General features: G+C 34.5%; 1 pseudogene; it reads left to right on the plus strand.

Moving 5' to 3' along the window:
- The first annotated feature begins 6,620 nt into the window (after positions 1-6,620).
- The window catches only part of LOC133191951 (uncharacterized), a 65,010-nt pseudogene continuing 58,414 nt past the window's right edge, over positions 6,621-13,216 (plus strand).

Raw genomic sequence — 13,216 nt, forward strand, 5'->3', positions numbered from 1 at the left:
TAATGCAGTTGCGAACTTCTCCCAGATTGCACAGCTGATGGATGCACCGAATGGCATCATTTTGTCAAAAAAGTATTTACCCTGGAATTTAAACCCCAATAGATCAAAATCATTTTTTGGCCACAGGAATGAGCCGGAATGCAGATTTTATATCGGATTTAGCTAATAAAGTACCTGCCCCCAGTGTCGCGATGATGGCTGCTGCGTCGTCCACTGATGCGTAGTGTACTGAACATGCAGCTGGATCTATAAAGGAATTGATTGATTGATGTTCTGGGAAGGACAGGTGATGGATGAGTCTAAAATCTCCATCTTTTTTGGGGACAAGTCCTAATGGTGAGATTTGAAGGGATGGGAATGGTGGGTATTCAAATGGTCCCCCTACCCTCTGGAGCAGGAGTTCTTTATGTATTTTGTGTTCCACTATACTGGGGTTTACTATAGCACTTTTTAAATTTTTTGATTCCTTGTAAATTCTTGAGCCATTGTACTGGAGTTGAAAACCATGTAGGAAACCGTTTATGAGAAAAGATTTAGCACTGTAACCTTGTAGATAAGCAGACAAATTGTAGACATCAATTGGAGTTTTTCCTAAACTGTTGATATCCTCGTTAGAATTGGGTATTTCTATTCCTGCATTTGATCGAGGGGTGTGATCCGCCACATGAATTGCACGAGTGGACAAACCTGCAATTTGGGTAGAATTTGCATGACTTGCCTGAATTAAAATCGTAACAGTAACGATTGGGTGCTGAATTTACCTTTTTCTTAGCTGCTGGTATATTGGGCTGTTTATGTTGGGGGAAAAAATTTTGTGTGGGAGATATGGGCTTTTCTTGGGCCTGCATGGTGTAATTGTTGGTGACATGGATCAACCACAGTTCAGAGTTTATGATTCCCCAAGATGAGTGTGGGTCTGACACTTTGCGAAGCCGAAATTGTTCATCATATGTGAACCAACCATTCCCAGATCTGTCGGTTGCCATTCTTACATCCCTCATATATTTCAGAAATTCTTGGGCTCTAGATCTATATTTTTCTAACATAATACTTGTGAAGATGATGAAGGCTGAAGTCCATTTGTCGATTGACAAAAAGGTGCGGGGTTTATGCTTCACAAGGCACATTGTGCCGTTGCGTATTTGTATTTGGCCTTGTGTATCTAAGTGATCTGAGATTTCCCGCGCCGATTTTAATAGTATGGATAGATCGACAAATTTTCCCTCCCAAATTTTTTGTTTAATTTTTAGTGGAACATGGGCGCTAATGGGATCTATAGAACTGGGGGTTTGAGCAGGTTGGTAGTTCGAAATGTTAAATGGGGGGCCACCGAATTCGCTATTGTTTGTATGGTGTGTTAAGGCATCTACTGTGGGGAGCAAAATGTCACACTCACCCGAGATGTTGCTCGACGTCTCCTCGTCTTGGTCCTCCAGACGTCCTGTGGGTTCGTATTCGTAAGCCTCATGGGTTGATTCCGCCACCGTTACTGTGGCTGGGGACGTTGATGTTGCAGTACTGGTCCGGTTTCCCCTAAGTCGTGGTCTTGTGTTGGTGGGATGTCCCGCCTCGTGTGTGGTCCGCTTGGATCTCCTTCCTCGCCCTCTGCCCGGCGAAACAAAATTACGATCGCGCTCCTTTCTGGAGCGTGAGGTGATCGTCTGTCTAACTGGCGGCATAGTTGAGACCAGGTAGCGTGTAAAATTGGTTTGACTTCCTTCGGATGATTGCGATAATAATTTTGATGTGGATCTCCTGATGATGATTGTAAGCACTGAAACCATATCTTGTACTTCCAAGTAGTTGCAAATTTAATTTATTTCTGTTCAGCTTATTACACAAGACACGTTAACTTTCCTGATACATTTTGCCCCGTAACCACAGTGATCTACAATAAAAGTAATATTCATATCGTCGACTCGTTCTCGCAGGCTCCGGTTAAATTTTTTCTGACCAAAATTCCAATGGTTAGGTGCATAAAAGTGAATAATGAGAAATGGTTTGTAAAAATGTTGACGAGAAAATTTTTAAGTCAATCCTTAATGACAGACAAATAGCCACCAAGTAAGGAAGGCTGCCTGTCTGCCGACGTTGGATGGAACAAGTTACCTTCCGTGGTGAAGGTGAACTGGATCACTTTAGAGCTTACAGATATTGAAATTCATTTCAGATTTATGGATTGCTTCTTGTCGTTACTATGAAAATTGTAATGAGTTTTTTAGGAAGTAGATAAATGCATTTATATCCACAAATTTTTAATGTAATGAGACAATTCTGGCTATTCGCAGCTTGTTTTGCAAAACTTCTTGTATATCATATTAAGAAAAAAACTCCGATTAAGTCAATATGTCATTTATTAAACTAACAAATGACTAAAACTATGTTTACATATTAACAAATATAATATTAATTAATTGGCTGGGCTTCAAACAAAATTAAAGTAATATGACAAATTGACTACTTACACATGCTGAATAATCACATGATACAATTCTTACTAATCACATGACAAAAGTATAGCCCAACCAATTGTGAAACTGTTTAAAACACTAATAAAAGCAAAAAAAGTAATCACAAAATGCCATAAAGCAAGGAAACATGTTGTCTTCAGTATGTGACATGCTGCGCCACCCATACTTCCATATAATTTTCCTTATGTTAGATAAAGTATTCTACTGATTGGATTTAAATAAAATAACAGAACATAATCAATAATAATCAACAACACAATGATTCAACTGATCTTCTATATCTATGTAATTATATCCTTTGTTATATCTCTCTGTTCTGAGCCTTAGTCTAAAACTATGTTTGAGCATTAGCTCGCAGACCTGTTTCTAAAGACTGGGTTTCAAACACCTTTGTTCCTTTACAGAGTAAAACATAAGAAATTTATGACACTCAAATGGCCCGTCTGCAGTAATTTTAGACACAGCACACGAGTAATCCCAAATATCTTACCTTGAGAATCGTCTTCCCTCTAAGATTTCTTTTTATCAACTGAACCCCGGACCTTGAATGGGGCTGCTTTATATAAGTTCCCTAAATTTGCTGAGTAAGAACATTTTCCGCACATAGTAGATAACATACATGTATGATTGACAAAACGAATTCAACCTTGATTATCTAATTTGTATATAACTAACTTGATCAAGGGAATTTCATTACAATAATTTAATTTGCTGACTGTACCTTTAATACAAGAACATGGCAAACCGCCCTTTGCCCTCTTTACTTGGAGGTTAATTGAAACAAGCATTCTGAGAGTATTGCATTAGCAATACTAGTCCCCTACCGGCAAGTGTAATCTGGTTCCGTTCCCGTTAAGAAATGAAAATGCCATAATTCCGTCAAAAATTAATGAAGCGAGACGAAATGCAAACTTGATCTGTAACTAATCAAGGTAAAGCCACATACCAAAAATCAGCTCAATATCTACAAGCGTTTAGAAGAAAATTGTGGAAAACCCGAAAAAATTGAAAAGGCCGTAATTCCGTCAAGAATCAATGAAGCGGAACGAAATGCAAACTTGATCTGTAACTCATCAAGATACACTCACATACCAAAAATCAGCTCAATATCTGCAAGCGTTTAGGAAAAAAGTGCGGAAAACCAAGTGGGACAGACTGACAGACAGACAGAGGGACAGACAGACAGACAGACAGACGGACAGACAGACAGACAGACAGACGGACGGACAGACGGACGGACAGACTCAGAGGAAACCTATAGTCCCCTCCGGTTTCACCGGTAGGGGACTAATAACTATTTTGTCCTAAAGGAGAGTGTCTAGGTGTATTTTTTGCCTTGGTACTACATATTACTCCTAGAAAAACTCGTACATTTCTAACGACTTCAAATGAAATGTTGATTAAAATAATGAGAAATTGAAGAAGAAGAAAAAAATCAACAGAACTATGAAGGAACTATGAATCTATGAAGGATATATGAGTTTAAAACTTACAAAGAGGTTTTATGTAAATAGATAAAGCTGCTCTAATTGACTGTAGATTAAAATGGATATAAATGCTGAGAATGCACATTTACTAGTATGTTAAAATAATGGTCACTTTTATGGATGCTCAACAGATATTTTAAACAAAATAGCCTTTAATTAAAAAAATAATTTACAAAACATAAATGGCATTTGGACATAAAGAATTTAAAACATTCAGACTTTTTGTGAGCACCAAGGCATGTATCAGATTTGTGAAATCTTCATATTTCATGTAAGCACTTGTGTTGCACATTTTCCTGTTTTCAGTGAGATTTTATCCAATTATATTTATCTTCAAATCTAGTTTACAAGTGGTTCAAAGTCATAGTACATCTTTTGTGATTGTACGAAGGATATTTTGAAAAATTAATTTCCGATATTATATTTGAGATATCTAGTCACGAATCCTACATTGGCACTTTCATTTTAAAGACAAGTCATATTTGATTACAAAACTTAGCAAAATGAAGACTGTTTTCTGATTTGTTCCGGTCTTAGAGCTGGAACAAAATTTAATGAAAAAGTAGCTTTCTAGTCCGACTTTTAAATGGCGACTGTTGTCAAGGGTTTGTGTAAAGGAACGATATCACAAAATCTTGACATTGTGAAGATGCAGAACATTTTGCGAAAGAAGTATTGTTTGTGTATTAGTGACAGATTCCTCTTTTAGGAACGTCATCGTTGTCGAGGTCTATGCTTCAGAATGGGTTTGTTAAATTTCCTTCTTATTCTTTTTATTTAATTCTTTGTTTTTAAAGTTGTAGACATTTAACACGAGTTTTGATTGTATTGAGCAAACGAATTTAAGAACAATGTACCTTTAGTTTCGGAGGAAGCAACTATGGAACGCCCTCTCCAACTAATTTTGTGCAAATTCTTTTAGGACACAATGTAAGTTTGCCATTCCGACAATACATTGTAGTAGCTATAGGTTAATGGTAAAATGTAGATTTGGTTGACTTTCAAACAAATACCTTTTGATAGTGGAAAGCAATTGTCAATTGTGATTAAAGAATCTAACTAAAAACATTTTCCTATTAACAAAAGTTAAAAAGATGATCTATAAATGCAAGAGTTTATATTATATATACTTCTACATAATCGAAATAGAGGAATGGCTAATTTAGACTAAAAACTACGATATCGATGAACATAATTTTTTTTAATTTAAAAAATAGATTATTGTTTCAAATCCTTTCAAAATACTTCTCCACTTTCGGTTTTGTATTATCATTGAGAGAATGTCAAAAAACATAATTCTAATAATATAAAGCGGTAGAGCGCTTGCTCCGTGTTCGGTAGGTCGTGAGATCGAATCACAGCCGCAACTGACCTTAGTCGATAAAAAATAGGTAGCTCCTTCGCCATGCGCTCGGCACTTTGAAGTGAAAGTTGCAGGTCCTTCGGATGAGACCTTAAAATCCGAGGTCCCGTGTCACGGCAGGCGTTGGCACGATAAAGATCCCTCAATGGCCCTGAGTGCCGAGTAAAGGTCAAAATTTGAAGCCCTTCATCGGTATATGGTGACGTCTCTATATGAATGAAAAATTCTTGAATGGGACGTAAAACAACATACAATCTATCAATCAGTCAATAATATAAAGCTCATAATACAGTGGTACAAGTTCGACAAGAATCACAACTTTTAAACAAATGCCATAAATTTGAACCTGTACATTCCATCAGAAACTTTGGTTTACAAGACGTAATTATGAACAGGTGACCATTAAAGTGTGAAAAAGGTTTTCAGATGTTTCATCATAGAATATTTTAGAGGTATTTCAGACTAACAAAATAGCTGACAGTATTAATCCTATATTACATACTCTACTTGATTTCTCATTCTCGTGATTTTGTGTAAGTTTTATTGTCATGCCAGAGTGTGATTAAAATATCAGATTTCAAGTAAAGATATTATATTTGTGAAGGTATATATATACATGTTTCGTCAATATGTGCAAATAAAGCTTAACATTTAGAGACTAAAAAGTATTTATTGGACAGATATATCTCCGTTTATGAAGAAAATTCTTAATGAAAAGAAGCGTCATTCGTGTTCTTAAAACTATTTGGAGCAAATGCTGTTCAAAATTGTATTTTCTGATATTTCTTTCTTAGGTGATGTCTTCTGTTATAAGGATCATTCTGTTAATCTATGCATGCAAAGCGGAGACGCAGACAAGCAACTGTAAAGAAATGTTACAAGGTTATTTGACGGGACAACTTTCGTCTGCTCTTGGGTCATACCAACTTGAGGCTTTAAAGCGGGAATTCAAAAGTTTTGCTGACACTATGGAAAATTCAATGAAAGAGTTCAAGGAACAGATGAAATCTGATTTGAAGAATGGATCCGGGGGTATATTATACGTTCTTGAATATTTTGCTACTGTTAGAACGATTTTATATTCACTGATTTTATAATATGTTTGTATTTAGCAATTCTTTACAGCACAATTTTTCAAGTATTCAGGACCTGATTTTTAGGTTATATTTAAAAAAATGATTTTCTCATTTCATTTGTCATGATTGGAAGTAAAAGTCTCAAATTTAAAATCAAAGAAAAAGTACTGTGGGTGAACACAAAAGAATAATCAAATTGCTCAATCTAAATAAAATAGATCCGATGACTGGCGCTGTGTACATCAGGTGGGGAAAGAAAAGTTGTCCTTCGACAGCCAAACTTGTCCATTCAGGTGTGTATAACAGCGTTCAAGTGATTTTCTATTTATTAATTTATTTACACTTATCATTATTTTCACCCCTTTTTGAGGCCTACTTACATGTATTATAAGGGACAATATATATATCCACAGGTTATGTAGGAGGTTCACACTACACTCACACCGGTGCGGCAGTTGATCCTCTTTGTTTGCCCAGGAATCCTGAGTGGGGTCAATATAAAGATCCAGTTGAGCAATGGAGAGGTTATGTGTATGGGTCAGAATATGAAACACATGACGGACATTTTGCTAAGCTTTACAATCACAATGTGCCATGTGCCGTATGTCTTCTGAGGGATAAATCAATCACAACAGTTTTTCCAGGTATTGTGGGTCTTATTTTTAACACATGGTATTAAGGGTCCTATTTTTTTTTTAAACATATGGTATTGAGGCTTATTTTTAAACACGTATGAAAAAAACCGTATTACGGATCCTATTTTTAACACAAATCTTATATCATTTGATATCTAAAGTTCACATTTTTCAATTTGATGCAAATGAGTGCAATGAGACATTAAAAAAAAACACAAAATGGTAAAATATAACATGATACATAATTATGCAGACATTAATTCAAAAACCTGTATACTTCATCATTACAATATTTTCCATAGCTAGAAAATCCTGTTATAAAGGTTGGCGATTAGAGTATGATGGTTACCTTATGGCTGGATATCATAAATTTAACGCTGGTACGATGTATACTTGTGTGGACAAAAATCCAGATACTTTAGTTGGAGGTCATGCAGATCATAATGGTTACCTCTTCTATCCAGTGGAGTCTCGCTGTGGATCGCTAAATTGTCCGCCCTATGTAGATGGACGAGAACTGACATGTGCTGTTTGCTCTGCTCCATAATTTTAAAAAAAAAACAACATAATTACCTGAAAACAGAAATAAAGGGGATTAATATATGGTACTTATTTTTTGTGACTGTTTTAGCGTCCAAGCGTCCTTATTATTATGACACAGAAGATTGAGGATTAAAAATTTGAGAGTTCCACCGTTGCCTCCCCACCTCAACACTTGGCACTGAAAGTGATGCCAATCAGCACATGTATTAAACAAGAGACCCATGGGACACATCGCTCACCTGAGTAACTATGCCCTTCAACTGTTCTTTATCGGATTTTCCTCAATATATTCCTATGTAAAATTAAAATAATATATGGTAGTCCCGCCCTACCCCAACCCCATCCTACCCCCAGGTGTCATGATTTACACAAACCTGAATCTTAGAATGCTTCCATATATGAATAATCATGGCTTTGATGTTCTGAAGAAGCAGACTTTAAAAATATTGTTCTTACATATCATTATGTAAAACTTAACTTTAAAAGATTTTCTCTATATATTATTATGTAAAACTTTGATAGGATGGTTTGGACAAAATTGAATCTACACTCCATGAGGAGGCTTCCATCAAAATATGACTAAACATGACTTTGCTGTTCTTGAGAAGAAGAATTTTAAAGATTTTTCCTATATATTCCTATGTAAAACTTTGATCACCCATAGTGGCCCCACCCCACCCCAAGAAGGTATAATTTGAACAAATCTGAATCTACACTATAATGAACCCGATGATGCTTCTAAATAAATATGACTAATCAAGACCTTGCTGTTCTTGAGAAGATGAATTTTAAAGATTTTTCCTAAGTATTCCTATGTATGTCGCCCATAGTAGCCCCACGCTACTCCCGGGCGTAATTATTTGGATAAAATTGAATCTTAACTCCGTAAGATTGCTTCCTTATAAATATGACTAACCATTGCTTTGCTGTTCTTGAGAAGAAGCGTTTTAAAGATTTTTCCTGAGTAAACCTTTGTAAAACTTTGATCACCCGAAGTGGCCCCACCCTACCCTCGGGGGTCATGATTTGAACAAACTTGAATTTATACTACCCAAGAAAGTTTTCACAGATAAGTTTCATCTTTTCTGGCCCAGTGGTTCTTGAGAAAAAGACTTTTAAATTACCACACCTAATTTTCACTATTTCTTGATTATATCCCTTGGAAAAGTGAGTGGCCCTTCATTCCTATGTAAAACTTTGACCACCCAGAGTGGTCCCACACCATCCCAAGAAGGTATGATTTGAACAAATCTGAATCTACACTACAGTGTACCCGAGGATGCGTTCATCGGCACATATTGTCGCCGGCTAAAAAAATAAAACAAACATATTGTCGCGGACGACAATAATGCATGTATGTACCTACCTTGCCCATAATTATTGTCACCACTCAGTTGGGATTGCTCTAGAGTTTCTTTCATATTTTTAAAAGAAGATGGGCTAGCAAAATGTCTATTGTGAGACAAAATAATAAAGTTAAACATCAACTTTTCATTGATATTTCAGTGAACATTATACTTCATGTAAAACCTCCACAATTTACAACAATCTCATAAAGATTGGCATTATTCGTCTATGAAATAGAATATACATGTACACACTGAAGAGGGTAAAAATGATCATTTCTTCATATTATGACACAATTTTTCATATGAGTGGATCTGAAAGATTAAACTCAAAGTATGTGTTAAAATATACATTTTTCAGTTAACAAAATTATGGAGCACCAACAGAGCAAAAACAAATACCCACTATACATTATAAATACTTTTATGACAGAACATTCGATTCTTTCCCAGAAATATTTGAAGTCCATTTAGTCAAGGGTCAATAACACAAACATGATTAAAGGGGGCAACTTGGATTTTCATTACTTGGCGCTGCATAGTAAAATCAAGCTTATTTAACACTTTAGAAAGCAACTATTTTCAAATAATTTATCAAATTAAACAAATTTAAGATTTTACAGGTAAAAAAGTCTAATTACAATTAAAAAAAAATTTAATAATTTTTCAACTGATAGGAAGATGGACGTCGTATTAGAGTGTTTGTGATGTTATGATAGAATGAAGTTCTTTAAGAGGGGGGTTATAAAAAGTGTTACGAAAGAAAATATCTCAAATGTATGCTCTTGAAATTTAAACACAGGAATTTGAATATATCAAAATTATTTTTTTAAAATTTTTTTTGTATGAATCATAAGTGTTTTTCATATTTTGTAGTACTCCATAAAAACAGGAAAATTTCGTTAATTTTTTCTACATTTTGAGATGCCCCCTCTGGAAACCAGACAAGAGAATTTTGTGTTTCTAACATATAATGTATGATATAGAATTATTCATCATATATCATAATTTGAGCATAAAGTCTATAATAGTTTTTGTAAAATTTATATTGAAGTGCGAAAAACTAATATTTTCTCATATAATCCTATAGTAAATGTACCTGTATTTTGAGACGGCCCCTACAAATATCCACACGATAGATTTTCTCTAAACTTGACATGTATACTGAAGACATAGTAAGTTAAAAAATATATAATATTAAAGAGTTTTTCTATTGTAGTTTTCACACAATCACACCCAAGATTGTTCCCTTAAGTCTATGGAAGGGAATTACCGCCAAAAGTCTATTTATCTTGCTTTTATTCTTATTCTGCCTTCTTCTTTATTCTTTGTTATTATTGTAACTATATGTCACTTTATATTCGTCTTTATTGCATTTCACTTTGAACTTTTTTTATTCTTCATTTTGTCCTTACTTCTATGTTGCTTTATTCTTGTAAATTCGTTCTTCTTTCTTTAAATTGATACAGTTTCTTTAATAAATAATTATGATCATCTCTATTACAAATGTAAATTCAGTCATGCAAACCATGAAGCGCATTCAACGAAGACGAATACAATAGTGTGAATTTAATGCGGCATTATAACGCTAGGTGGCAGGGTGTTCGCTGCGAGTGTTGGTAAAATTAGGTATACAAACCCGGGACGAGGTTATTCGAGATTTTTCAAATTTATGCCTTAATACTTTATCAATCGAACCCAAATTTTCAAGTTATGTTAGTTATAGGTTTATTTGCATACGCGGTAAAATTGCCCCGAAATGCTCAATATTTTAGATTTAGAAGAAAATTATTTGATTTCCAAGTTTCAAGCTGACATTTTTAGTGTTTTTTTTAATTTTTTTTTTATTTTTATTTTTTTTTTTTTTTTTACAAAAAGCTAATCAATTTATAAATTATTCTGATGCTAAACATTATAATTTAACTATTTATAAGCATTTCTTCTTTCAAATGTGCTTTTGTTTCTTTAAATAACACGTTTTAAGAAAATCTGGGTCATTAAAACCGTACGAATGATGAAAACTCCAAAATAATTGTGTATTTTCTGTCACCTGAAAAAAAAAATAAGTAACTTTATTTCAAGTTATTTGTTGGATGATTGAATTTCAGTTTTATTGATATAAAAAATATTAAATATTTTGATAATTACTAGTATACCCTTATAAATTGAGTTGTTTTTCAGGACCCCTATATATTCTTCCACTGAACTGACATTTCTTTATTTCAGGATAATAACTGTTCATGCGCAGTCGCTTGATTCTGGGGACCGCGGGGCTAGTCTGGTTTCGGTCAACCTATAATGCTCTGCAAAGTAGTACGGAACGTCATGGGTAGGCGTGGCCGGAACTAGGCTAGACCGGGGCATACTAGAAACTTCCCCCGGTTTTTATGAAAAAATATATTAATTTTTTGTATAGAAATAGCATTTTCAATAAAGAAATAAATATCTCTAGTAAGCACACAGTGTTTGACATCAGAATAACTCAAAAAAATATTTTGTCGATTTCTCGTTTGGCAAAAAATACGTAAAATGTCGGCTTGATAAAATTGCCTACCCATCTTAGCAAATTGGAAATCAAAAATCGCCAAAAATAATCTAGAATATTGAGATTTTCAAAATATAAATACAAGAATATAAATATTGGCAATTTTTACAGCGAATACAGATAAAACTTAGAGACGTAGCATTGTTTTTGAAAGGGGCAGCCAGAGAAAAAAAACTTACCTAAAAATCTTGACAAGCAAAACAAACAAACAAACAAACAAACAAACAAAAAAGAGAAAAATTCTTCAAACTCGAAAATTCCATTTGGGGGGAGGGGTGTCCAACTTCTTTCAGTACCAGATTTTACTCATACGTCACTACGTACTTGTACATGGCCCTTATTTGACTAAACTACAACAAAAAGTGGGAGGGTGTCAACCAGACTTTCAGTGAACAGTTTCAGTAGTAAAAAGTTATGGCTAGAAAAATGTTTGGTGGCCAGCCCCCCCCCCCCCCCCCCCCCTGCTACCGGTGTCATATAATGAGACTTACCACATAGTGAGTCTTCCCCCCGGAAGTCTGGCTATATACATGTACATGTAGTGAGACTTACCTTCCCGGGGGGGGGGGGGGGGCAATGACTATATAGTGAGCCTTCCGCCCTAACCGACCATAGTGAGACTTCCCCTTCCGTGTTTGGTCAGTTTCGATTTTATTTACATCGACGATGTATATATTGCATATTTAGGTAATGATCTTATATATATATATATATTTAAGGTGGTATGGGATACCAAACGAAACTTCTCCTACATATTTATGTACCCAAATTAGAAGGATTTGAAATACCCCCACCTTTCAGTATATTAAAGTGTAATTTTAATAATTTTTTTTATTATTTTAATGAGATATGCAAAAACGATTTTTTTTCTTGCATAATTCTTTTTTCATAAGCTTAATATTATATGCAGGCGTTTGCTAATATAAAGTGTTTATAAAAACAAAAATGACAAAAAATATGTCTTAGTATTTTTTTAATTTTCAACAAAAAATAAGCGTAAAAAACAGGGAAAACTTTATTTCTTGAAAACAGACGGATAACATTTCATGAGAGTCTACAATAAGAATGTTTCTTAATATGTTAGCAAAGTGAAATAAACAAATTGAAAATATGTATATAAATGGAAAATATAAAATGCATTTAAAATTTTTTGAATTAAAAGATCCGAGCGGAAGAGTTATCCTTCTTTATTTTCCAAGGGTTGAAAAAACCAGGGTGCTATTTTAGAAATGATGAGAATTTTTTCCCAAACATAAAAAAATCGCACTTTGTAGTTTTCAACTTTGAGCGGTTTTGAAAACAATGCTGGACAATCGCTTTCCAGGACGTGTCTTGTTCAGAGCAATTGCATTCATCTGAACGTTTTGGGACTATATACAACAGCTAACTGATTTGTGACCAAACAGTTACTTCTTGAATTAAATAACAAAAAAGTCCAGCTCTGGTTAACGTGATAATTGATTGGTGATAATTCAGCACAATGTGAAGTAATCGCACTTATCCATGCCTCACCGCACACAAGGTGCTGTACAGTTACTCAAACAATTGAAATACAGCTTTTGCTTAAAAGTGTTCAAAAGCAGCAATGTTGAAACTACCTTTTACAGGGGTTTGCTTTTTTTAAATGTCCGTTGTACAATTATAAGTAAATTTATATACTTGCGATTTTTTTGTCTGTTTTTACTTAAAATGCCGACTTGTGAGAACTTGCATTGAAATAGGCTTCAGAGTGTTCTTTTCAACGGTGTAT

The sequence above is a fragment of the Saccostrea echinata genome, unplaced genomic scaffold (assembly GCF_033153115.1).
Source record: "Saccostrea echinata isolate AGI-Se365-2 ecotype Australia unplaced genomic scaffold, CSIRO_AGI_Sech_v1 ptg000025l, whole genome shotgun sequence".
NCBI lineage: Eukaryota > Metazoa > Mollusca > Bivalvia > Ostreida > Ostreidae > Saccostrea > Saccostrea echinata.